At 46.0% G+C, this 25,138-nt stretch overlaps 1 pseudogene; it reads left to right on the top strand.

Annotated features, from left to right (window-relative positions):
- The window catches only part of LOC135555772 (G protein-activated inward rectifier potassium channel 1-like), a 32,813-nt pseudogene extending 10,144 nt beyond the window's left edge, over positions 1 to 22,669 (top strand).
- The last annotated feature ends 2,469 nt before the right edge of the window (positions 22,670 to 25,138 follow it).

Raw genomic sequence — 25,138 nt, 5'->3', positions numbered from 1 at the left:
AATTACTTTTGCTTTCAACTCTAAGTGAAAAGCAAACTTGCTCGCTCTTCGGGGTCCATCTCATGCGGACTGGACTAGGTTCCTGGATTGTAGGCAGGGCACAAGAGAACATTTTGAACAGTACGCAGAGAGGCTGTGGGGGGGGGGGGGTCCTGTAGATAACACATTTCAAGGAATTATTACATGGGCCAGCACACTAAACTAAACTGCAAACGAACAGGACTTGTGGTGAAAACTTGTTGGGATCTGGGGAGGGGTCCCATCGAAGTATTGGAACCTTGAATTTGGGATTCCACCTTACTTTATGCGTCTTAAACTAGACATAGAGCAAATGTTTCAGACCTGGATAGCACTTGTCTTTAGCCTACCTGGTGGCGGCCACATCCACCGAAACTCTATTTCGTCAAGCGTTCCTTTAAAAAAAAAAAAAAAATGAATAGTACGTTTTAACCGACAACATGATCTTTGGACAAGCCACAGTGTTTTTTGGAAACGTGGGAGTTTATTATGGTGCGATTGTCTTGGTTGCACATAGGACAGGTTTCATCTTTAGTGGATTAGAAGGTATAGACATTCTCTCAATGTACGGTGTGAGCGGGTAATTATAGAGCAACTATTCATCAAACCCTCTTTGATACATATCCTGACTTGTATAAGAAATGGCTGCAGACTCTACCCCAATATTTTAACCATCCTGCTGTGTTCCGGTCCAATTGGACCGATTTACAAGTTCTCTCTCTGACAATCTGATTGTCATAAGGTTCCATGACTTTGTCCACACGGGGAATCTGAACACACAAAATAAATTTGGATGATTTTCATTCAATTTGGGGTGTTTTATTTCACTTTTGTACACCTGTGGGGTTCCCGGTGAAAAAAGACCAGTCATTAGAAATGAATGGGTGCGACTACAATTTGTGTATAAAATTGAGTTCAGGCACATGCCCATTCATCAGATGGACACACACACACCTCACTCCCCTTCGTGGTTTCCACGGCAACCCCCCCTGGAACCTTTCCCCAATAGAACCTTTCCCCCACAGGAACCACAACTGTTGGCATTCTCACAAACAATTGCAACATTGTTTCAATAATATATAGAACTTTTCTCCCACCTCTGGTATGTAAAGCTTTTTTGAGGCCTTGCTCAAAATTCATTCTGTGGCAGCACAATGACTAAATGATAGACTGTACGTGAGGCTCTTATCTTTGATCGTGACACTGGTGAGGAGGAGAGAGTCCTTGTTAAACTTTGACACAAAGTAGTCTGTGATAAATAGCACAATATGGTTCATCTGAGTATTTGTTATAGTCAAAATAATCCATACATTATGCTTTTTAACTAAAAAACGAGTTGTATGAGCTCAGGTCAATGAGGAGTACAGACCATAAATAGCAAATAGAAGTTCAAAACTTGTAATGTTCAGAAGAACTTAAGTTTATAAAAAGATCTAACACAACATTAGGTGATAATATATGTATTATTGTGGATTTATAATCAGCTATAATTGGGCGGTCATTTTGGACCGGGAACACAGAATTAATTAACATGAAACAAACTAAACAGGAGGATTAAACTCAAAATGCAGTAGCCTGGAGCTCAGACGTCCAGACTAACTGTAATTCTAACATAGCCGGTAGACTGCTACAATGTAGTCTCAAACATATGTTTAGAATATTTAACCCTTTTAATCTTGTGTGGTAATCAGTTGTGTTAGATAATAATATAGTGATAATCAATCATTTTCTCTTTATTTAGCCATCTTACATATAATGCCTTATTTGTTCATCAAACATTGTGACTAACTCACCACAGGTTAATGAGAAGGGTGTGCTTGAAAGGAAGCACATAACTCTGCAATGTTGGGTTGATTTGGAGAGAGTCTCAGTCTTAAATAATTTTCCACACACAGTCTGTGCCTGTATTTAGTTTTCATGCTACTGAGGGCCAAGAATCCACTCTCACATAGGTGCGTGGTTGCAAAGGGCATCAGTGTCTTAGAGCGATTTGCCAAGGCAGGATACTCTGAGCACAGCCCAATCCAGAAATCTGGCAGTGGCATCTGATTAAATTACATTTTCACAGAACCGCTTGTTGCAATTTCGATGAGGCTCTCTTGTTCAGATATCGGTAAGTGGACTGGAGGCAGGGCATGAAAGGGATAACGAATCCATTTCTTTGTGTTGTCCGTTTCGGGAATGTACAGTGGCTTGAAAAAGTATTCACCCCCTTGGCATTTTTCCTATTTTGTTGCCTTACAACCCTGGAATTAAAATTATTTTTTTTAGGGGGGGGGGGTTGTATAATTTAATTTACACAACATGCCTACCACTTTGAAGATGCAAAATATTTGTTATTGTGAAACAAACAAGAAATGTTAATTATTTGACTAGGCTACCTGTATTTGACATTGTTTTGTTATTTCTGCTATGAGCCTTCTTAAAGGAGGGAGGTGCAGGAATCAGGAGCAGGAGAACAAGGAAGTCCCAGTGGCACAATCGTTTATTTAAGACGTCCCAACTCAGCAACAACATGGGGGAGAATACGCCCAAACGAGGTCGCCACCCACAGGGAAATAAACGTTACACACGGAGGAGAAACCTCTACTTCTAAACACATCCCAAACGGTACAAACTGCCGTGTAAAAGAAAACCCCGTGGTGCAGACATTAGAAATGTCCTTGTTTTTTAAAGAAAAGCACATTTTCTGTCCATTAAAATAACATAAAACTGATCAGAATTTTTTTTTTTAATTTTACCTTTATTTAACCAGGCAAGTCAGTTAAGAACAAATTCTTATTTTCAATGATGGCCTAGGAACAGTTGCTTAACTGCCTGTTCAAGGGCAGAATGACAGATTTGTACCTTGTCAGCCCGGGGTTTGAACTCACAACCTTTTTGGTTATTGGTCCAACGCTCTAACCACTAGGCTACCCTGCCGCCCCATTGTTCATGTTGTAAATGGCTATTGTAGCTGGAAACGGCTGATTGTCTATGGAATACCTACGTACATAGGCGTACAGGGGCCCATTATCAGCAACCATCACTACTGTGTTCCAATGGCACGTTGTGTTTGCTAATCCAGGTTTATCATTTTAAAAGGCTAATTTATCATTAGAAAACCCTTTTGCAATTATGTTAGCACAGCTGAAAACTGTTGTACTGATTTAAGAAGCAATACATCTGGCCTTCTTTAGACTAGTTGAGTATCTGGAGCATCAGCATTTGTGGGTTCGATTGCAGGCTCAAAATGGCCAGAAACAAATAACTTTCTTCTGAAACTCATGTCTATTCTTGTTGAATGAAGGCTATTCCATGCGAGAAATAGCCAAGAAACTGAAGATCTAGTACATGCTGTATACTACTCCCTTCACAGAACAGAGAAAACTGGCTCTAGCCAGAATAGAAAGAGGAGTGGGAGGCCCCGGTGCACAACTGAGCAAGAGGACAAGTACATTAGAGTGTCTAGTTTGAGAAACAGACACCTCACAAGTCCTTAGTCCTTAACTGGCAGATTCATTAAATAGTACCCGCAAAACACCAGTCTCAACGTCAACAGTGAAGAGGCGACTCCGGGATGCTGGCCTTCTAGGCAGAGTTCCTCTGTCCAGTGTCTGTGTTCTTTTGCCCATCTTAATATTTTCTTTCTATTGGCCAGTCTAAGATATGGACTTTTCTTTGTAACTCTGCCAAGAAGGCCAAATTGTACTTTGGCATGTCAAAAGCACATTGTCAATGCTACCATGTAAGACGCTCTTGATGTCATGGGCCCAAGGACTAGAAGTGAGATATATATAATATACTGTACATACACATGCCAAATATTACTGCCCACTCACTGCAGGTTCTATGGTTTGGTCTGGAAGTACTGGAAATGCTCTTGAGATTCATATAGCAGGTAGGAGGCAGGATAAGAGGATCCTAAAACAGCAACAGCAGTGTGTTGAGTGGTGGAGTGGTGCAGTGTGCAGGGTGTGTGTGTGTGTGTTAGAGTGTTAGAGGTGAGGTGTGTGTAGGTGGTGAGGCTGACACATCGTCCCAATTATCAGGAAGGTTGAGATAAGAAACAGAGATGAGAAAACTGCAGTAACAATCTTTCCCTCAGTTTTGGAGACCTACTGTACAGAGAGAGAAAGAATGTGAAAAAACCTGAAAAACATAAAAGAAAATTAAGATTGTGACCTTCAATGTCAATAATAACAAAGCGGAACAGTGGGAAAACCTACATTTCTGACAAACAGCATGTCTTAAATGGCCAATCAGCAGTTGCTACATCTATTTTTGGACATTAATTAATTAATTATTCCCCTTGAGTCTTGAAGAAATAACTGATTAGCTTAGTTTAACTGTCGTACCCCATCAAAACCTAAAATATAAGTGTTATGAACTTGAGTGAAGACCCAAACGCGGTTTTAACAGAAAACAGAGTTCTTTAATAAAAAACAGGAATGGCATAAATCCTCTTCCAACGTAGTCAATGGAACAAAAGAACGTAGTATAATGCAGGTTGCACCTGCCATGCAGACTCCGACAGGACAGGACAAGGTGGAAGCAAACGAGACGACAGCTTGCTTCTGGCATCAAAAAACACAAACAAGAATCAGACACTGAAAGTAGCAGGAACAGAGAAAGAAATAGAGACCTAATCAGAGGGGGAAGAGAGAACAGGTGGGGAAAGAGAATGAGCTAGTTAGGGGAAATGTAGAACAGCTGAGGGATGAGAGACAGAGAAGGTAACCTAAAAAGACCAGCAGAGAGAGAGAATGAAGAGAAAGGACAGGAACAGACATAACAAGACATGACAGTACCCCCCCACTCACCGAGCGCCTCCTGGCGCACTCGAGGAGGAAACCTGGCGGCAACGGAGGAAATCATCGATCAGCGAACGGTCCAGCACGTCCCGAGAGGGAACCCAACTCCTCTCCTCAGGACCGTACCCCTCCCAATCCACTAGGTACTGATGACCACGGCCCCCGAGGGCGCATGTCCAAAATCTTACGAACCCTGTAGATGGGTGCGCCCTCGACAAGGATGGGGGGGGAGGGACGAGCGGGGCGCGAAGAACGGGCTTAACACAGGAGACATGGAAGACCGGGTGAACGCGACGAAGATAGCGCGGAGAAGAAGTCGCACTGCGACAGGATTAATGACCTGGGAAATACGGAACGGACCAATGAACCGCGGGGCCAACTTGCGAGAAGCTGTCTTAAAGGGAAGGTTCTGAGTGGAGAGCCATACTCTCTGACCGCAACAATATCTAGGACTCTTGGTCCTACGCTTATTAGCGGCCCTCACAGTCTGCGCCCTATTACGGCAAAGTGCCGACCTGACCCCCTTCCAGGTGCGCTCGCAACGCTGGACAAAAGCCTGAGCGGAGGGGACGCAGGACTCGGCGAGCTGAGATGAGAACAGCGGAGGCTGGTACCCGAGGCTACACTGAAAAGGGGATAGACCGGTAGCAGACGAGGAAGCGAGTTGTGGGCGTACTCTGCCCAGGGGAGCTGTTCTGACCAAGACGCAGGGTTACGAAAAGAAAGACTGCGTAAAATGCGACCAACAGTCTGATTGGCCCGTTCGGCTTGACCGTTAGACTGGGGATGAAAGCCGGACGAGAGACTGACGGAAGCCCCAATCAAACGGCAAAACTCCCTCCAAAATTGAGACGTGAACTGCGGGCCTCTGTCGGAAACGACGTCAGACGGAAGGCCATGAATTCGGGAAAACATTCTCGATAATGATCTGAGCCGTCTCCTTAGCAGAAGGGAGCTTATCGAGAGGAATGAAATGAGCCGCCTTAGAGAATCTATCGACAACCGTAAGAATAACTGTCTTCCCGCTGATGAAGGCAGTCCGGTGATAAAATCTAAAGCGATGTGAGACCACGGTCGAGAGGGAATGGGAAGCGGTCTGAGACGGCCGGCAGGAGGAGAGTTCCCAGATTTAGTCTGCGCGCAGACCGAACAAGCGGCGACAAATCGACGCGCGTCACGTTCCCGAGTGGGCCACCAGAAACGCTGGCGAATGGAAGCGCGTACCCGAAGGCCGGGGTGGCCGGCTAACTTGGCAGAGTGGGCCCACTGAAGAACGGCCGGACGAGTAGGAACGGGAACGAACAGAAGGTTCCTAGGACAAGCTCGCGGCGACGGAGTGTGAGCGAGTACTTGCTTTACCTGCCTCTCAATTCCCCAGACAGTCAACCCGACAACACGCCCCTCAGGGAGAATCCCATCGGGGTCGGTGGAGACCTCAGAAGAACTGAAGAGACGAGATAAAGCATCAGGTTTGGTGTTTTTTGAGCCCGGACGATAAGAAATAACAAACTCGAAACGAGCGAAAAACAGAGCCCAACGAGCCTGACGCGCATTAAGTCGTTTGGCTGAACGGATGTACTCAAGGTTCCTATGGTCAGTCCAAACGACAAAAGGAACGGTCGCCCCCTCCAACCACTGTCGCCATTCGCCTAGGGCTAAGCGGATGGCGAGCAGTTCGCGATTACCAACATCATAGTTACGTTCTGACGGCGATAAGCGATGAGAGAAAAACGCGCAAGGATGGACCTTGCCGTCAGAGAGAGAGCGCTGAGAAAGAATGGCTCCCACGCCCACCTCTGACGCGTCAACCTCAACAACAAACTGTCTAGAGATGTCAGGTGTAACAAGAATAGGTGCGGATGTAAAACGATTCTTAAGAAGATCAAAAGCTCCCTGGGCGGAAACGGACCACTTAAAGCACGTCTTAACAGAAGTAAGGGCTGTGAGAGGAGCTGCCACCTGACCGAAATTACGGATGAAACGACGGTAGAAATTAGCGAAGCCCAGAAAGCGCTGCAGCTCGACGCGTGACTTAGGAACGGGCCAATCAATGACAGCCTGGACCTTAGCGGGATCCATCTTAATGCCCTCAGCGGAAATAACGGAACCGAGAAAAGGGACAGAGGCGGCATGAAAAGTGCACTTCTCAGCCTTCACATAAAGACAGTTCTCCAAAAGGCGCTGGAGGACGCGTCGCACGTGCTGAACATGAATCGAGAGAGACGGTGAAAAAATCAGGATATCATCCATGTAAACGAAAACAAAAATGTTCAGCATGTCTCTCAGGACGTCGTTAACTAGTGCCTGAAAGACAGCTGGAGCGTTAACGAGGCCGAAAGGAAGAACCCGGTATTCAAAGTGCCCTAACGGAGTGTTAAACGCCGTCTTCCACTCGTCCCCCTCCCTGATGCGCACGAGATGGTAGGCGTTACGAAGGTCCAATTTGGTGAAAAACCTGGCTCCCTGCAGGATCTCGAAGGCTGAAGACATAAGAGGAAGCGGATAACGATTCTTAACTGTTATGTCATTCAGCCCTCGATAATCCACGCATGGGCGCAGGGACCCGTCCTTCTTCTGAACAAAAAAGAACCCCGCGCCGGCGGGGGAGGAGGAGGAGACTATGGTACCGGCGTCGAGCGAAACCGACAAATAATCCTCGAGAGCCTTACGTTCGGGAGCCGACAGAGAGTATAATCTACCCCGGGGGAGTAGTTCCCGGAAGGAGATCAATACTACAGTCATACGACCGGTGTGGAGGGAGAGAAGTGGCCTTGGAACGACTGAACACCGTGCGCAGATCGTGATACTCCTCCGGCACCCCTGTCAAATCGCCAGGCTCCTCCTGTGAAGAAGAGACAGAGGAAACAGGAGGGATAGCAGACATTAAACAGGTTACATGACAAGAAACATTCCAGGATAGGATAGTATTACTAGACCAATTAATAGAAGGGTTATGGCGCACTAGCCAGGGATGACCCAAAACAACAGGTGTAAAAGGTGAACGAAAAATTAAAAAGAAATGGTTTCGCTATGATTACCAGAGACAGTGAGGGTTAAAGGCAGCGTCTCACGCTGAATCTTGGGGAGAGAACTACCATCTAAAGCGAACAAGGCCCTGGGCTCCCTAACTGTCTGAGAGGAATGTCATGTTCCCGAGCCCAGGTCTCGTCCATAAAACAGCCCTCCGCCCCAGAGTCTATCAAGGCACTGCAGGAAGCAGATGAACCGGGCCAGCGGAGATGGACCGGAAAGGTAGTGCGTGATCCAGAAGGAGAGGCCTGAGTAGTTGCGCTCACCAGTAGCCCTCCTCTTACTGATGAGCTCTGGCTTTTACTGGACATGAGGTGACAAAATGACCAGCGGAGCCGCAGTAGAGACAGAGGCGATTGGTGATTCTCCGTTCCCTCTCCTTGGCCGAGATGCGAATACCCCCAGCTGCATAGGCTCAGCATCCGAGCCGGCGGGGAGGGTGGCAGTGATGCGGCAGGTGGCAGTGATGTGGAGAGGGGAGCAACGGAGAACGTGAGCTCCTTTCCACGAGCTCGGCGACGAAGATCAAACCGTCGCTCTATGCGAATAGCGAGAGCTATTAAGGAGTCCAGACTGGAAGGAACCTCCCGGGAGAGGATCTCATCCTTAACCTCGACGTGGAGACCCTCCAGAAAACGAGCGAGCAAAGCCGGCTCGTTCCAGTCACTAGAGGCAGCGAGAGTGCGAAACTCAATAGAATAATCCGTTATGGATCTATTCCCCTGACATAGGGAAGACAGGGCCCTGGAAGCCTCCTCGCCAAAAACAGAACGGTCAAAAACCCGTATCATCTCCTCCTTAAAGTCCTGATACTGGTTAATACACTCAGCCCTCGCCTCCCAGACTGCCGTGCCCCACTCACGCGCCCGTCCGGTAAGGAGAGAAATGACGTAGGCGATGCGGGCTGCGCTCCTGGAGTAAGTGTTGGGCTGGAGAGAGAACACCACATCACACTGAGTGAGGAATGAGCGGCACTCAGTGGGCTCCCCAGAGTAACACGGCGGGTTGTTGATCCTGGGCTCCGGAGACTCGGAAACCCTGGAAGTGGGCGGTGGATCGAGGTGGAGTTGGTGAACCCGTCTTGTGAGGTCGGAGACTTGGACGGCCAGGGTCTCAACGGCATGTTGAGCAGCAGACAATTCCTCCTCGTGTCTGCCTAGCATCGCTCCCTGGATCTCGACGGCGGAGTGAAAAGGGTCCGGAGCCGCTGGGTCCATTCTTGGTCTGATTCTTCTGTTATGAACTTGAGTGAAGACCCAAACGTGGTTTTAACAGAAAACAGAGTTCTTTAATAAAAAATAGGAATGGCATAAATCCTCTTCCAACGTAGTCAATGGAACAAAAGAACGTAGTATAATGCAGGTTGCACCTGCCATGCAGACTCCGACAGGACAGGACAAGGTGGAAGCAAACGAGACGACAGCTTGCTTCTGGCATCAAAAAACACAAACAAGAATCAGACACTGAAAGTAGCAGGAACAGAGAAAGAAATAGAGACCTAATCAGAGGGGGAAGAGAGAACAGGTGGGGAAAGAGAGAATGAGCTAGTTAGGGGAAATGTAGAACAGCTGAGGGATGAGAGACAGAGAAGGTAACCTAAAAAGACCAGCAGAGAGAGAGAATGAAGAGAAAGGACAGGAACAGACATAACAAGACATGACAATAAGATTGTTTTACTCCAACGTTTGTAAACTAAATAAATGTAAACAAACACTATATAGCCCCCTTGGTTAAAACTATAATTTTAATATCACGGGTGGTCAGTCCCTGCATCCATAGCTCTGTCAATGAATTTGAGAGTGAATCCAGCCCAATCCCTCAGTTTTTTACAGAAACAGTGGTGGGGAGCTGGCTTTGTTATGGCTTTTGCTGATTGGCCCATTCATGTTCATTAACCCTCTTATTTTCCTCATGGAAAATCCCAGCAGCTGCATTGTGCACAGACTTACAGATAGAGAGAGATACAGAGAGGGGTATAAGGAAAAAAGAGAGGGGAGGCGGAGGGAGACACAGAGAGAGATAACTATTAGAGAAGGCTTCAGAAAGAGGGAGAGAGAATGAAAGAGACAGAGAGAGTTAAAGAGAGGAGCCCAGCTCAGGCAGCTGAGAGCCCAGCGCTGTGCCCTGTCTTCATCTGGGCAATGAAATGCTTCTGCACCAGTTAGCATGCCGCAGGCTGGGTCTGTCCAAACAGGGATTTCTCACCACCTCCTCATCTAATCCACTACAAATGAATGTGAAGGGCCAGGCTTGCCACTGACCCGGGTTCTATCCCACAACTGGCCGTGACTGGGAGTTCCATAGGGCGGTGCACAATTGGCCCAGCGTCGTCCGGGTTAGGGGAAGGTTTGGCCGGGGGGGGGGGGCTTGACTTGGCTCATCGCGCTCTAGCGACCCCTCGTGACGGGCCTGGCGCCTGCAGGCTGACTGCAGTTGTCAGGTGAATGGTGTTTCCTCCCACACATTGGTTAAGTGGGTGGGTGTTAAGAAGCGGAGTTTGATGGGTCATGTTTTGGAGGACGCATTACTCGACCTTTGCCTCTCTCAACTTTCAGCCTTGAATATTTAGAGGAAGGAATGCCCTCTGGTGCTCCCACGTGGTACGGGGCAAAAAAGAGAGAAGGAGTGTGTGTATGTGTCTCACCTTGGAGAGCGGTGAAACTAGCAGAGTTTAGTGGCTTTTTCCTAGCACAGATGTGTGGTGCTTCCCTGGGTTGGAGATAAGGGGAGGGGGATGGGATGGTGTGCTGGGTGATGAGAGAAAAGAGGTACGTTGTGCTGGAGGCCATGGCACCTAAAACATAAATGTTCTATCATATATCAATGTATGCATCCTCATGTCCTGAAATGTTCCTATATTACTTTTGGCTGCCTACTTTGTTTTGGTTTATGTGCTGTCCACTCACCCACCTCCTGAAGGGAAGAAAATAGGAAATGAACAACAAGACAAACAGCATGTGGTGGTGTAGAGAAGATTGATAGGCTCCAGGCTACTCTGCTCCAGTCACACTGTTATCTACAATCATCTTAATAGCACTGCAGAGTGATTCCAATAGAGGCCATGGTAGAGTGGAAAAATGCAAGTCTACAGTTTAAAGTCTATAAAAAAACTATTTCGCTCTCTCCCCCCCACCCCCTATTTCTCCTTTCTCTCCTCCCCCTCTCTCTCCCACCCTCTCTCCCAGTCTCGTCAGACCCCGGAGGGAGAGTTCCTACCCCTGGACCAGTGTGAGCTGGATGTGGGTTTTGGGACGGGTGCGGACCAGCTCTTCCTAGTGTCACCTCTCACCATCTGCCATGAGATCAATCCTAAGAGCCCTTTCTTTGACCTGTCCCAGCGATCCCTCATGAACGAGCAGTTTGAGATTGTTGTCATCCTGGAGGGCATTGTGGAGACCACAGGTGACGAACTACTACCTTCTCTCCTCCTGTTAACCCCTTTACTCTCTTCTTCCTACCCTTCTCTCCTAATTTTTAATGGACTATTCTTTCACTACCCTTTATCCTCCTTTTAACCCCTTACTATCTTCTTCCTAAAGAGGCTCCTCCTTTTCAAAGGCCCAAATGTAGCCATTTTTATTTCAATTTCAAAGAATTTCTGTGTAATAATGAAGTATCTCACTGTAATAGATTTACATTCAAAATAGCAACCCCCAAAAATTGGGCCAAAAACCTATTTCTCAAGCAAGTTTCACTATGGAAACCCAAAACTCCCACCCATTCAAACCTGCTGATTGAAAGGTCTTAACTATGGTAAAAAAAAGTCACGTATTTTACAGTGGTAGTTTCATCAGCTGTTGTACAATATGATATAAAACACAGGAAGAAAATGAATTTTGAGTGCACTGGGCCTTTATTTGATTATCCTTCCACTCTTGAGTCCTTTCCCGATCCTTTTCTTCTCCACCCCAACTGCTATCTCTTTCCATTCAGTGGGTTGCTCGTTCCCTATCTCCACCCTTAAGCTTGCTATTATGTTATCCCTCTCTCACACCTCTATCCTGCTGCCCCAGTGCCGGGGTGGCAGCGTAGCCTAGTGGGGTGGTTTTTATTCCTACCCCATGTATAATAGATAGGGTTATAATGCGAATGTCACTAAGATAAATAAGCTGGGGGTTCAGCTGAAGTTTTACTGTATTTCTCACTGGGCAGGATGCAGGGTTAATTCTGGGATAATTCTGTAACAGTAAGAGACGTTGAACACAACAGCTGTACTGATCTACAGGCAGGCTGCAGGTGTGCTGGGTCACCTACGGCAACACAAGTGCTTTTCTGTCTTCTACAGCGAACAATACGATTCCTCATCCTAATTTTCATACCTAAATAACAAAGTCTTTGTCTTCTCTGGCATAATTTATTTATTTCTCTGTTGCCTTCTCTTTTTCCTTTCATCTCTCCTCGGTTCTTCTCCCCTCCTCTCTTCTCATTGTCCTGGACAAGAATGAATAGGCTTAGAGGAGGAGGGAGTGATGAGCAGGCAGGCAGGCAGGCAACATGGTCTGTGCTCTGTTGATAATGTCATTAAGGCAGGCTGCAGCCAAACGTTTAACCCCCTTTAGCCCCCCCCCTCTCTTTCTCTTTCTCTCTCAGCAGGACTGTGGTTCTCTGAGCTGAGGAGCAAAGCAGGGGGCAGATGAGGGGGTCTGCTCTGTATTAATGAGGTGGCCTTGGAGTCACCTGGGTGGTCCCTTGCACAATGTGACATCCCTTACTCCCCAGGGAAAGACATCCATATCATCCACTGAGAGACAGACAGAGCATTGTCCTGCCATTTGAGAAACCTTCTGTCACCAACTGATAGCCTTTGCAACTTTCTAGTGTCTGATTGGATGGTTATGGGGTCTCTCTACTACCACACTATGACTGTGCATCAGCTCCTATTCAACCAGAGATGTGTGTTATGTCGGCCTAGTTGTCACAGCTTTCTGACAGGTGTGTGTGTGTGTTAGATGAAGAGAGCCAGTGGTAGGTTTGAGAAGTCGCTCTGAGAAGAAGAGGCATTGTATTATGGAAATGGTCCATTTGATTAGTGCCAGTGGAGGCTTTACAAAAAGCTCTCTGCATGGACACGTCGCTCTCTGTCCACCAGCTGTTTGCTCACTTGCTCAGCTGCTTTGATTTTCATTCAAGACCCACAAAACATAACATACTGTCAGTGTAACTCAGGACACCTGGATGATGATTGGGCGAACTGGCAGGAACGCCGGGCCCTGAAGCCACATCACTTCCTGCTGCACCTGTATACCTTCCCAGTCATGTATCCACCATCACTACTAAATTATAGCAAATTATTCTATATGCAGAAATATAAAATAACTTTCATTCATTTCAGCTTTGGTTTGAGGATAGTCAAGGGTTTGGGTATAACCTTAGGCTTAGGTTGTGAACCCCTTGGTAGTGATATTACTGTGTCAGTCAAATGTCAGAGAAAGGATCCGTTTCTGCAGTCAGCCAGCTCTGTTTGTGGCAACAGGTTGGGCCAGTAACCGAAAGGTTACTGGATTGAATCCCTGAGCTGACAAGGTCAAAAAAATCCCCTGAACAAGGCAGTGAACACACTGTTCCCTGGTAGGCCTTCATTATATATACGAATTTGTTCTTAACTGACTTGCCTAGTTAAATAAAGGTTCATTTAAAAAATGAACAGAGCAATACAGGTCTCATAAGTGGATATTTTACAAGAGATGAGGTCAAATAAAAACCTGGCTTGTCAAATCAAATCAGAAAAATCAAATATTGTATGTCACATGCTCCGTAGATAACAGGTGTAGACTTACAGTGAAATGCTTACTTATGGGTCCTTTTCCAACAATGCAGAGTTAAAGATCAAAATAATACACGATGGATAACAAATTTTTTAAAAACGAGTAGAAATAACATGGCTAAATACAGGGAGTACCAGTACCGAGTCGATATGCAGGGGTAAGAGGTAATTGCGGTAGCTATGTACTGTACGCATATCTTGCCTTGGGAAAGTATTCAGACCCCTAGACTTTCTTTCACATTTTGTTAGGTTACAGCCTTATTGTAAAAAAAATGTAATTGTTTTTTTTTCTCATCAATCTACACACAATACTCCATAATGCCAAAACAAAAACACATTTCTAGGAATGTATTAATATCACATTTACATAAGTATTCAGACCCTTTACTCAGTACTTTGTTGAAGCACATTTGGCAGCGAGTCTTCTGTATGACGCTACGAGCTTGGCACACTTGCATTTGGGGAGTTTATCCCATTCTTCTCTGCAGATATTCTCAAGCTCTGTCAGGTTGGATTGGGAGCGTCACTGCACAGCTATTTTTAGGTCTCTCCAGAGATTTTCGATCGGGTTCAAGTCTGGGTTCTGGCTGGGACACCCAAGGACATTCAGAGACATTCAGTCCCAAAGCCACTCCTGCGTTGTCTTGGCTGTGTGTTGTTGTCTTGTTGGAAGGTGAACCTTTGCCCCAGTCTGAGGTCCTGAGCGCTCTGGAGCAGGTTTTCATCACGGATCTCTCTGTACTTTGCTCCGTTCATTTTGCCTCGATCCTGACAAGTGTCCCAATCCCTGCCTCTGAAAAACAGCATGATGCTGCCACCACCATGCTTCACCGTAGGGATGGTGCCAGGTTTCTTCCAGACGTGAAGCTTGGAATTCAGGCAAAGAGTTGAATCTTGGTTTCCATCAGACCAGAGAATCTTGTTTCTCATTGTCTGAGAGTCTTTAGGTGCCTTTTGGCAAACTCCAAGCGGGCTGTCATGTGCCTATTACTGAAGAGTGGTTTCCGTCTGGTCACTCTACCATACAGGCCTGATTGGTGGAGTGCTGCAGAGATGGTTGTCCTTCTGGAAGTTCTCCCATCTACACAGATGAACTCTAGAGCTCTGTCAGAGTGACCATCGGGTTCTTGGTTACCTCCCTGACCAAGACCCTTCTCCCCTGATTGCTCAGTTTGGTTGGGAGGACAGCTCTAGGAAGAGTCTTAATGGTTCCAAACTTCCATTTAAGAATGATGGTGGCCACTGTGTTCTGGGGGGATATTCAAAGGGTCTGAATACTAATGTAAATAATTATTTTTAATACATTTGAGGCTGGGGAGACTGAATCTGCAATAGGTAAGCAGCTTGGTTTGAAGAAATCAACTGTTGGAGCAATTATTAGGACATGGAAGACATACAAGACCACTGATAAGCTCCCTCGATCTGGGGCTCCACACAAGATCTTACCCCGTGGTGTCAAAATGATCACAAGAACGGTGGGCAAAAATCCCAGAACCACATGGTTGGACCTAGTGAATGACCTGCAGAGAGCTGGGACCAAAGTAACAAAACCTACCATCAGTAACACACTACGCCGCCAGGGACTCAAATCCTGCAGTGCCAGACATGTCCCCCTGCTTAAGCCAGTACATGTCCAGGCCTGTCTGAAGTTAGCTAGAGAGCATTTGGATGATCCAGAAGAATATTGGGAGAATGTCATATGGTCAGATGAAACCAAAATAGAACTTTTTGGTCAAAACTCAACTCGTCGTGTTTGGAGGACAAAGAATGCTGAGTTGCATCCAAAGAACACCATACCTACTGTGAAGCATGGGGGTGGAAACATCATGCTTTGGGGCTGTTTTTCTGCAAAGGGACCAGGACGACTGATCCATGTAAAGGAAAGAATGAATGGGGCCATGTATCATGAGATTTTGAATGAAAACCTTCTTCCATCAGCAAGGGCATTGAAGATAAAACGTGGCTGGGTCTTTCAGCATGACGATGATCCCAAACACACCGCCCGGGCAACGAAGGAGTGGCTTCGTAAGAAGCATTTCAAGGTCCTGGAGTGGCTTAGCCAGTCTCCAGATCTCAACCCCATAGAAAATCTTTGGAGGGAATTGAAAGTCTGTTTCCTAGCAACAGCCACAAAACGTCACTGCTCTAGAGGAGATCTGCATGGAGGAATGGGATCTGAGGGCCCATGCCATCTGAGGGTCCATCTTTTCAGCCTCGTGAGGGGGAAGAGGTATTGTCGTGCCATCTTCACAAATGTGTTTGGACCATGATAGATCCTTTAGTGATGTGGACAAAGGAATTTGAAGCGCTCAACCTACTCCACTACAACCCTGTCGATGTGAATGGGGGCATGCTCAGCTCTCCGTTTCCTGCAGTCCAGAATCCGCTCCTTTGTCTTACTGATGTTGAGGGAGAGGTTGTTGTCCTGGCACCGCACTGCCAGGTCTCTGGCTTCCTCCCTATAGGCTGTCTCTTCATCATTGGTGGTCATGCCTACCACTGTTGTGTCTTCTGCAAACTTAATGATTGTGTTGGAGTCGTGTGTGGCCACGCAGTCGTGGGAGAACAGGGTGTACAGGAGGGGACAAAGCACACTCCCCTGTGGGGCCCCCTTGTTGTGGGTCAGCGTGGCAGATGTGTTGTTGCTACCCTCACCAGCTAGGGGCGGCCCATCAGGAAGTCCAGGATCCATTTGCAGAGGGAGGTGTTCAGTCCCAGGTACCTTAACATAGTGATGTGCTTCAAGGGCACTGTGGTGTGGAATGCTGAGCTGTCGTCAATGAACAGCAGTCTCCCATAGGTGTTCCTTTTGGCCAAGTGGGAAATGGCAGTGTGGAGTGCAATAGAGATTGCGTCGCCTGTGGATCTGTTGGGACGGTATGCGAATCGGAGTGGGTCCAGGGTGTCTGGAATAAGGATGTTAACGTGAGCCATGACCAGCCTTTCAAAGCATTTCATGGCTCCAGATATGAGTGTTAAAATGGCACCGACAGAGAGGGCTGCCTCACTTCCAGTCCTTAGGAAACATTGCAGTATTTTTTTAAATGTATTATTTCTTACATTGTTAGCCCAGAAAATCTTAGCTGTTATTACATACAGCCGGGAAGAACTATTGGATATTGGAGCGGCTTCAAATTACCAGCACTACGACCAGAAATACAACTTTCCTGAAGCGGATCCTTTGTCCACACCACTCAGGGCATTTGAACTGATTCCAGAGGCTGATCCAAAACAACACCGCCAGAGAGGGAGTCGGACTTCGGAGACGCGCACACCACCCACCGCTTCCGAGTATATTACTTGCTAATGTCCAGTCCCTAGATAACAAAGTTGACAAAAATCAGGGCACGGGTTGCTTTCCAGAGAGACATCAGGGATTGTAACATACTCTGTATCACTCTTTTGGGATATGCTGTCGGATTCTCAGTGCATGGCAGCATTTGCGCAAAACTGAAAGCGTGTACCACCGCATTTAACCATGGCAAGGTGACTGGGAATATGACAGAATACAAACAGAGTAGTCATTCACTCATGCAAGGCAATAAAAAAAGCAAAATGGCAGTATAGAGACAAAGTCGAGTTGCAATTCAACGGCTCAGACACAAGACATATGTGGCAGGGTCTACAGACAATCACAGACTACAAAAGGAAAACCAGCCACGTCGCAAACACCAACGTCTTGCTTCCAGACAAACTAAACACCTTCTCTGCCTTCACCTTCGAGGATAATACAGTGCCACCGACGCGGCCCGCTATCAAGGACTGTGGGCTCTGCTTCTCTGTGGCCGACATGAGTCTGATATTTAAACATTTTAACCCTCGCAAGGCTGCCGGCCTAGACAGCATCCCTAGCTGCGTCCTCAGAGCATGCACAGACCAGCTGGCTGGTGTGTATACAGACATATTCAATCTCTCCCTATCCCAATCTGCTGTCCCCACATCCTTTAATAAGATGGCCATAATTGTTCCTGTACCCAAGAATGCAAAGGTAACTGAACTAAATTACTATTGCCCCGTGGCACTCACTTCTGCCATCATGAAGTGCTTTGAGAAACTAGTCAAGGATCATATCACCTCCACCTTATCTGTCACCCTAGACCCACTTCAATTTGGTTACCGCCCCAATAGGTCCACAAACGATGCAATCGCCATCACACTGCACACTGCTCTATTCCATCTGGACAAGAGGAATACCTACAGTGGCTTGCGAAAGTATTCACCCCCTTTGGCATTTTCCCTATTTTGTTGCCTTACAACCTGGAATTAAAATAGATTTTTTGGGGTGTTTGTATCATTTGATTTACACAACATGCCTACCACTTTGAAGATGCAAAATATTTTTTATTGTGAAACAAACAACTGAAAACTTGAGTGTGCATAACTTTTCACCCCCCCCAAAGTCAATACTTTGTTAGAGCAACCTTTTGCAGCAATTACAGCTGCAAGTATCTTGGGGTATCTCTATGAGCTTGGCATATCTAGCCACTGGGATTTTGGCCCATTCTTCAAGGCAAAACTGGTCCAGCTCATTCAAGTTGGATGGATTCCGCTGGTGTACAGCAATCTTTAAGTCATACCACAGATTCTCAATTGGATTGAGGTCTGTGCTTTGACTAGACCATTCCAAAACATTTAAATGTTTCCCCTTAAAGCACTCAAGTGTTGCTTTAGCAGTATGCTTAGGGTCATTGTCCTGCTGGAAGGTGAAGCTCTGTCCCAGTCTCAAATCTCTGGAAGACTGAAACAGGTTTCCCTCAAGATTTTCCCTGTATTTAGTGCCATTCCTTCAATTCCGACCAGTTTCCCAGTCCCTGCTGATGAAAAACATCCCCACAGCATGATGCTGCCACCACCATGCTTCACTGTGAGGAGAGAGTTCTCGGGGTGATGAGAGTTGTTGGGTTTGCACCAGACATAGCATTTTCTTTGATGGCCAAAATGAAATAAAATTAAAAATAAATTTAAATTACAGGTTGTAATGCAACAAAATAGGAAAAACGCCAAGGGGGATGAATCATTTTGTAAGGCACTGTATGTAAGAATGCTATTTATTGACTATAGCTCAGCATTCAACACCATAGTACCATCCAAGCTCATCATTAAGCTTGAGGCCCTGGGTCTCAACCCTGCCCTGCACAATTGGGTCCTGGACTTCCTGAAGAGCCACCCCCAGGTGGTGAAGGTAGGAAACAACATCTCCCCTTTGTTGATCCTCAACACTGGGGCCCCACAAGGGTGCGTGCTCATCGACCTCCTGTATTCCCTGTTCACCTTCAACTCAATCAAGTTTGCAGACAACACTAGTAGGCTTGATTACCAACAACGACGAGAGTCTACAGGGAGAAGGCTCAACATCAACAAAACAAAGGAGATGATCGTGGACTTCAGGAAACAGCGGAGGGAGCAGCCCCCTATCCACATCGACAGGACAGCAGTGGAGAAGGTGGAAAGTTTTAAGTTCCATGGCGTATAAATGAAAATGGTCCACCCACACAGACAGTGTGTTGAAGAAGGTGCAACAGTGCCTCTTCAACCTCAGGAGGCTGAAGAAATTTGGCTTGTCACCTAAAACCCTCACAAACCTTTACAGATGCACAATTGAGAGGATCCTGTCGGCAGGGCTCTCCAGAGGGTGGTGCGGTCTGCACAACGCATCACTGGGGGCAAACTACCTACCCTCCAGAAAACTTACATTAACCGATGTCACAGGAAGGCCAAAAATATCATCAAGGACAACAACCACCTGAGCCACTGCCTGTTCACCCCGCTACCATCCAAAAGGCGAGGTCAGTACAGGTGCATCAAAAACCAAGAGACTGAAAAACAGCTTCTATCTCAAGGCCATCAGACGTTTAAACAGCTACCACTAGCACAGAGAGGCTGCTGCCTACATACAGACTTGAAATCATTGGCCACTTTAATAAATGGAACACGAATCACTTTAATAATTCCACTTTAATAATGTTGACATATCTCACATTACTCATCTCATACAGTTGAAGTTGGAAGTTTACATTCGCTGTGTTTTTGCTGGACACGGATGACATGGTACGCTGGTATGCTGGTGACCACCATCAAAGTGCTGAATTATTTAATACAGTACATAACATAGAGTTGAATTCGGAAGTTTACATACACCTCTGTCAAATACATTTAAACTCAGTTTTTCACAAGTCCTGAAATTTAATCCTCGTAAAAATTATTTGTTTTAGGTCAATTAGGATCACCACTTTATTTTAAGAATGTGAAATGTCAGAATAATAGTAGAGAGAATGATTTATTTCAGCTTTTATTTATTTCATCACATTCCCAGTGGGTCAGAAGTTTACATACACTCAATTAGAATTTGGTAGAATTGACTTTAAATTGTTTAACTTGGGTCAAACATTTCGGGTAGCCAGTGTTTCTTGCCTCGAAGTGAGCAGAGAAGGTATTTAACTAGTCTGGTCAGCTCGTGTCACTGTAATCACTGTAATCTGTGATAGTTTGCAAGCCCTGTCACATCCGACGAGGGTCAGAGCTGATTTAGTGGGCTTCGATCTTAGTCTTGTATTGACGATTTGCCTGTTGGATGGTTCGTCAAAGGGCATAATGGCATTTCTTATAAGACTCCGGGTTAATGTCTCGCTCCTTGAAAGTGGAAGCTCTAGCCTTTAGCTCAGTGTGTATGTTGCCTCTAATCCATAGCTTCTGGTTGGGATATGTATGTACTGTCGCTGTTGGGACGACGTCGCCAATGCATTTATTAATGAGGCACCCAGAGAAGGCTGTGCTCAGGATGATGCTTCGGTCATTATCTGGCTGACTCTTAGAGACCTTTTTAAATAGGACTAGGATGTAATGTAACCAACCACCTTTTCATATAGGACTATAGAACATCATGCAGATAGCAATATCAGAGTACCCTTTCCTTGGCTACAGGTGCTACATGTTTTCTTTTTATTGATGCATGGATGCTGCAATTTCTGCTACAATGTTACTGCTCTTTACTTAGGATTATCATGTATTGTTTATGGTAGACTAGATTCAACTTATTTATATGAGTAAGTCTATTAGTACTATTGATAGGAGTGATGTGAGGCGAGGACCCAAGGCTCCTGCAGGTATCAAGGTATGGATCTGGTAAAGGTGGTGTTAGGAGATTCCTTATTAGCCTGAGCAGAAATAAACAACTGGTAATTATGACTAAATGCATTACAACACTGATCAAAGGGATGTGTCATCTTAGGCCTCTAGTGATTGCCATGGATACAAAATAACAGCTGTAGAATCAGGTAGGATGTGGTTTCATTGAGACAGAGCTAGATATAGAAAAGAAAAGTATCTAGCTCTGACTCCCAGCCTAGAACGACTTGCAGCCAATATCTCCTTTAGTCAGCTGTCTCCATCAAGCTCATTTGAGCCAATGGCCCCACACTCTGCAGAGGCAGAGGTTTGTCTCAGGGTCAGCCTCAGCCATACCTATTAGTGGAAACTTTTCGATGAGTAACAGTGCTGTGGCCCTTTTTATGAGCCATCAGAGGAACGGCAAACGTCTTCCAGCTAGATTTAAGGGTGCACCAGTATTTAAATCTCCCCTCTATGGCAAGAGTGAGGGAGGTCTGTGCCAAAGCAGGTCTGTGTCATGGAAATTGCTTTTTCTCATGCTGTCAGACAACAATTCAAAGACTGAATTGTTTCCACACATGCTGAGAGTGGAAGAGAAAAAAGAGAAGGGGGTGGAGGGAGAGGATGAGATAAGCAGGAGGGGGTTGGTTGCTGCATCATTTTTCTCTTTCTTTCATGCCTTATTGTTTGATGTTAACTGAACTCTACAATATTTTCATCATATTTATAAAAAATGACAAGGCTATCTAACACCTGTGTTTGTGCTGCCTAGTCAATGCTGGAGACTGAGTTTCACTTTTTAATTCTCTCTCTTTCTCCCTCTCTCTCAGGTATGACGTGTCAGGCGCGCACATCGTACACGGAGGATGAGGTGTTGTGGGGCCACCGCTTCCTGCCCGTCATGTCTCTGGAGGAGGGATTCTTCAGGGTGGACTACTCCCAGTTCCACAGCACTTTCGAGGTCAACACCCCACCCTACAGCGTCAAGGATCACGACGAGAAGTCCTCCCTGCCTTCACCCCTCTCCACCCCCATGCTGGGCGAGAGCCACGGGCACGCCCGACGTGCCCGGGTCTTCTCTGTGGACTGCATCAACACTAGGGACCGGGAGGAGCGGGCAGGGCAGTCCAGGCTGCCCAGTAAGCTTCAGAGGATGAGCTCGTCTGGGAAGGAGGACCTACAGAGGAAGGTTCTGATGCTGAGCTCCCAGCACTCCGAGAAGGCCTGCAGTACTGGAGATCTGCCTCTCAAGTTGCAGCGTCTCAGCTCCTCCCCCGGCCCAGAGGCTGCAGCTCGGCTGCAGCTCAAGGCCTTGAAACTTGGCTTTGAACCCATGACCCAGTCCACTGGAGACCTGCAGCTGCCCCCACCCCAGCCCCTGTCCCCGCCCGCATCCACACCCCTCTGCCCTCAGGAGGGGGCCGCCCAGAGGACAACCTGCCGGCCAAATTACGCAGAATGAATGCTGACCGCTGAGGTCATCATGACCAGACTTTGCATGCATCCCAAATGGAACCCTAGTCTCTATTTAGTGCACTACTTTAGAACAGGGCCCATAGGGGGCTCTGGTCAAAAGTAATGCACTATGTAAGGGAATATGGTGTTATTTGGGACACATCCCCAGAGTCTAACTTCCCTTTGACCACACATCAAACTATGGAGAGAGGGAAAATGGAATGTGACTGAAAGACAATGATATGGAAGGGAAAAATAACTGATGGACGGTGTGTCACTATATCTGTTTTTTCAAACACAATCTTTACTGGAATTACTGTGATTTTTGGGTGTTTTATAGCAACAGTGTTCATACTGGTCAAACACACACACACACGTTAATCTTTCCATCATCACACACACACTCTAAAGAATTGTGCATGTATACAATCAATCCATCTGAATGCACTACATACCCCCTCTCTTAGTTTTAAACAAATAAAATATATTTAAGATGATAATATGTGGTGTACCTGCAACTTCCTTTGTCTATATTCTAGTTTCCATCAAAGGGAAAATTACTTAGCTAAGAAATACGGTCAAAATGCAATCTACATCTTGTGGTTATTATTCATAATTGGGGCAGTATGTTATAGTAATCTGCTACTCATTAGTTTACATAACACCTTTGTTTTTACATTCAACAGGTTGTTGATGGCCTAATCTTATAGCTGCTGGTGGGAAACACTTCCTATAACAGTTCCATAACTCCTTTGAACAGAGTGAGTCCGACACAGTGGATAATGGACTTTGCTGATACCAGAGAGAAAACACAGTCTTCGTCCAAATGGCACCCTACAGAGGCTTGTCCTTGGTGGTGATTGTCTGGTGTTTGGGAGTGGAGGAAGGGAGTGAAACAGTGGAAGAAGTGTCCACCCCCTTCAGACGGGCAGGGACAAGCAGCATGGCTAAATGGACTAAACAGACTTACAGACACACACACTCTCTTTCAATTGACTTGTAGCCCGTTGTATCTGAAATGAATTATGATTATTATATAGAGTAGGATATACATTAGTCACAAGACTTCTCTCACAATGACGTCTTTGTCGCGCTGGTATAAATGATTCGGGAGGAATGCGTAATAGCGTTTTTTTTACTGTACCCAAATTACGGCGTGCGGTGTAAAGTCACGGGGACGAAGACCAAACAAACACGTAACAAAAACACAGGGTTGAAACCCAAACAAAACAGCGAGGAGTACCTCGAATAAATACACACGCGCGCAATGGTTAACGCACGGGACGAGACCCGTAATCATCTGCGCAATCCATAAGGGCATGAAAGCCCAAAACACAGGTACTCACACGCACCAATGGACATTGTAACAATAATCAACCCCCAATGGAAACCAAAGGGCACAGAAATACAAATACTAATCAGTGGAAATAGGGGACAGGTGTGCGTGATGAACGTTCCGGAGGCATCCGTGACAGTCTTCATTATAAAGTCCAAAGGCAGATTAAGGACAGAAGCTTTGAAATGGACACAACCTTTAACTCATCTGAACGAACGGAGAGGAAAAAGTGAAGTGGGAGAGAGGAAGGGAGGAGAACAGAGAGAAAAGAAAGAGTAGAGAGGGTCACCTGAGCTCAGGGACAGAAGTGCAGCGTAGGCTTTGGGAGGGTTAGTCCATGTCTAAGTCCCAAATGGCCCATAGGGCTCTGTTTAAAAATATTGCACTATGAAGGGGAATGGGGTGCTATTTGGCACGCAGACCAACACAGGCATCAGTGGGATTTAGCAGTAGAGGGTTCAGACAAACGGATGTATGATAGTTAGAGGCACCCACCCACCAAGCACTAATTTCTCCACCAACGCCACAAAGGGAGGAGATTCGACCAGCGGAATTCGATTTTCCCTACTTGAGGTGCACGCCTGAAGCGACCTGCGTGGAGGGATCTCTAGCCTCTGGTAATAAATTGCTCAATGTGTTCGCCCACTCAGAGTTTAGGCTAAAGCCTGACCTGATCCACACGATCCAACCTTTTCATTTAGCAGCATAAAGAGTAAGTGTGTGTATGTGTTTGTATCTATTCATGCACACTCTTAAACACTACACTTCTTCCACTGGCTCAGCAGAGGACAAGTCACCCAATCATACTACAACAATGAATAGCCTCATTACAATAAGAGGAAAGGGATGAGTGACCGGGACTGAGCTCAATCGACACCTCTTCAGAAGATTATTACAATACACTCTAATATCACGGTCACAGACCACATGCACTTAACAAAGATGACATACTGTATGAACAAATCGATGCACCACACAAGAGCACATTACTCTCATATGCAGATGTAGGCTCTTCATTTGATCACCCTGCTCCAGGAGAACTTTCCTGCGTTGAAGAAAATGTTTAACTTGTAGTGTGTTTGAGGTTTAAAAATCAGGCTAGAAGATACTCTGGACCTATGCACATCACACATTCTTATTAGTCCTCAAAAGTCCGATTCAAAGGTCTGTCAGAACTCGCTACATGCTAATAATAAGGATATTGAAGACATTTCCTGTGCGCCATCATTTCCTGATCCTTATTGTGATGTCTTATTCAGGAGTGTCAGAGGTTATTTAGGTAAAGATCTGTCCCGGAGATAACACCTCCACTGGTTAAAAATACCAGGATTTAATTTGTTTGCGTCAAAAAACGCACCTTATTCCCTATTCAGTACACTACTTTTGACCATGGGGAATAGGGTGCCATTTGGGAAGCATATTTGGCATGGTGACGTACAGCACAGTGAGATTAAAGAACAGTCTCCCTTTAGATTGTCTTGTCTGTTCTGCCCCCGTGTCTGTCTGGCTCACTGTCAATATCACTGCTTTCCTCCCACAGCTTCAGTCCTTGGCTTTGATCATGGAGAGAATACAGTGCCTAGTGAAAGTCTACACACCCCTCGTACAGTCTTCACATTTTGCTGCCTTAAAATG

This window comes from Oncorhynchus masou, chromosome 15 (genome assembly GCF_036934945.1).
Source record: "Oncorhynchus masou masou isolate Uvic2021 chromosome 15, UVic_Omas_1.1, whole genome shotgun sequence".
NCBI classification, from domain to species: Eukaryota; Metazoa; Chordata; class Actinopteri; order Salmoniformes; family Salmonidae; genus Oncorhynchus; species Oncorhynchus masou.
Note: the sequence above shows the minus strand (reverse complement) of the source record. Positions and strands in the feature narration are given on the sequence as shown.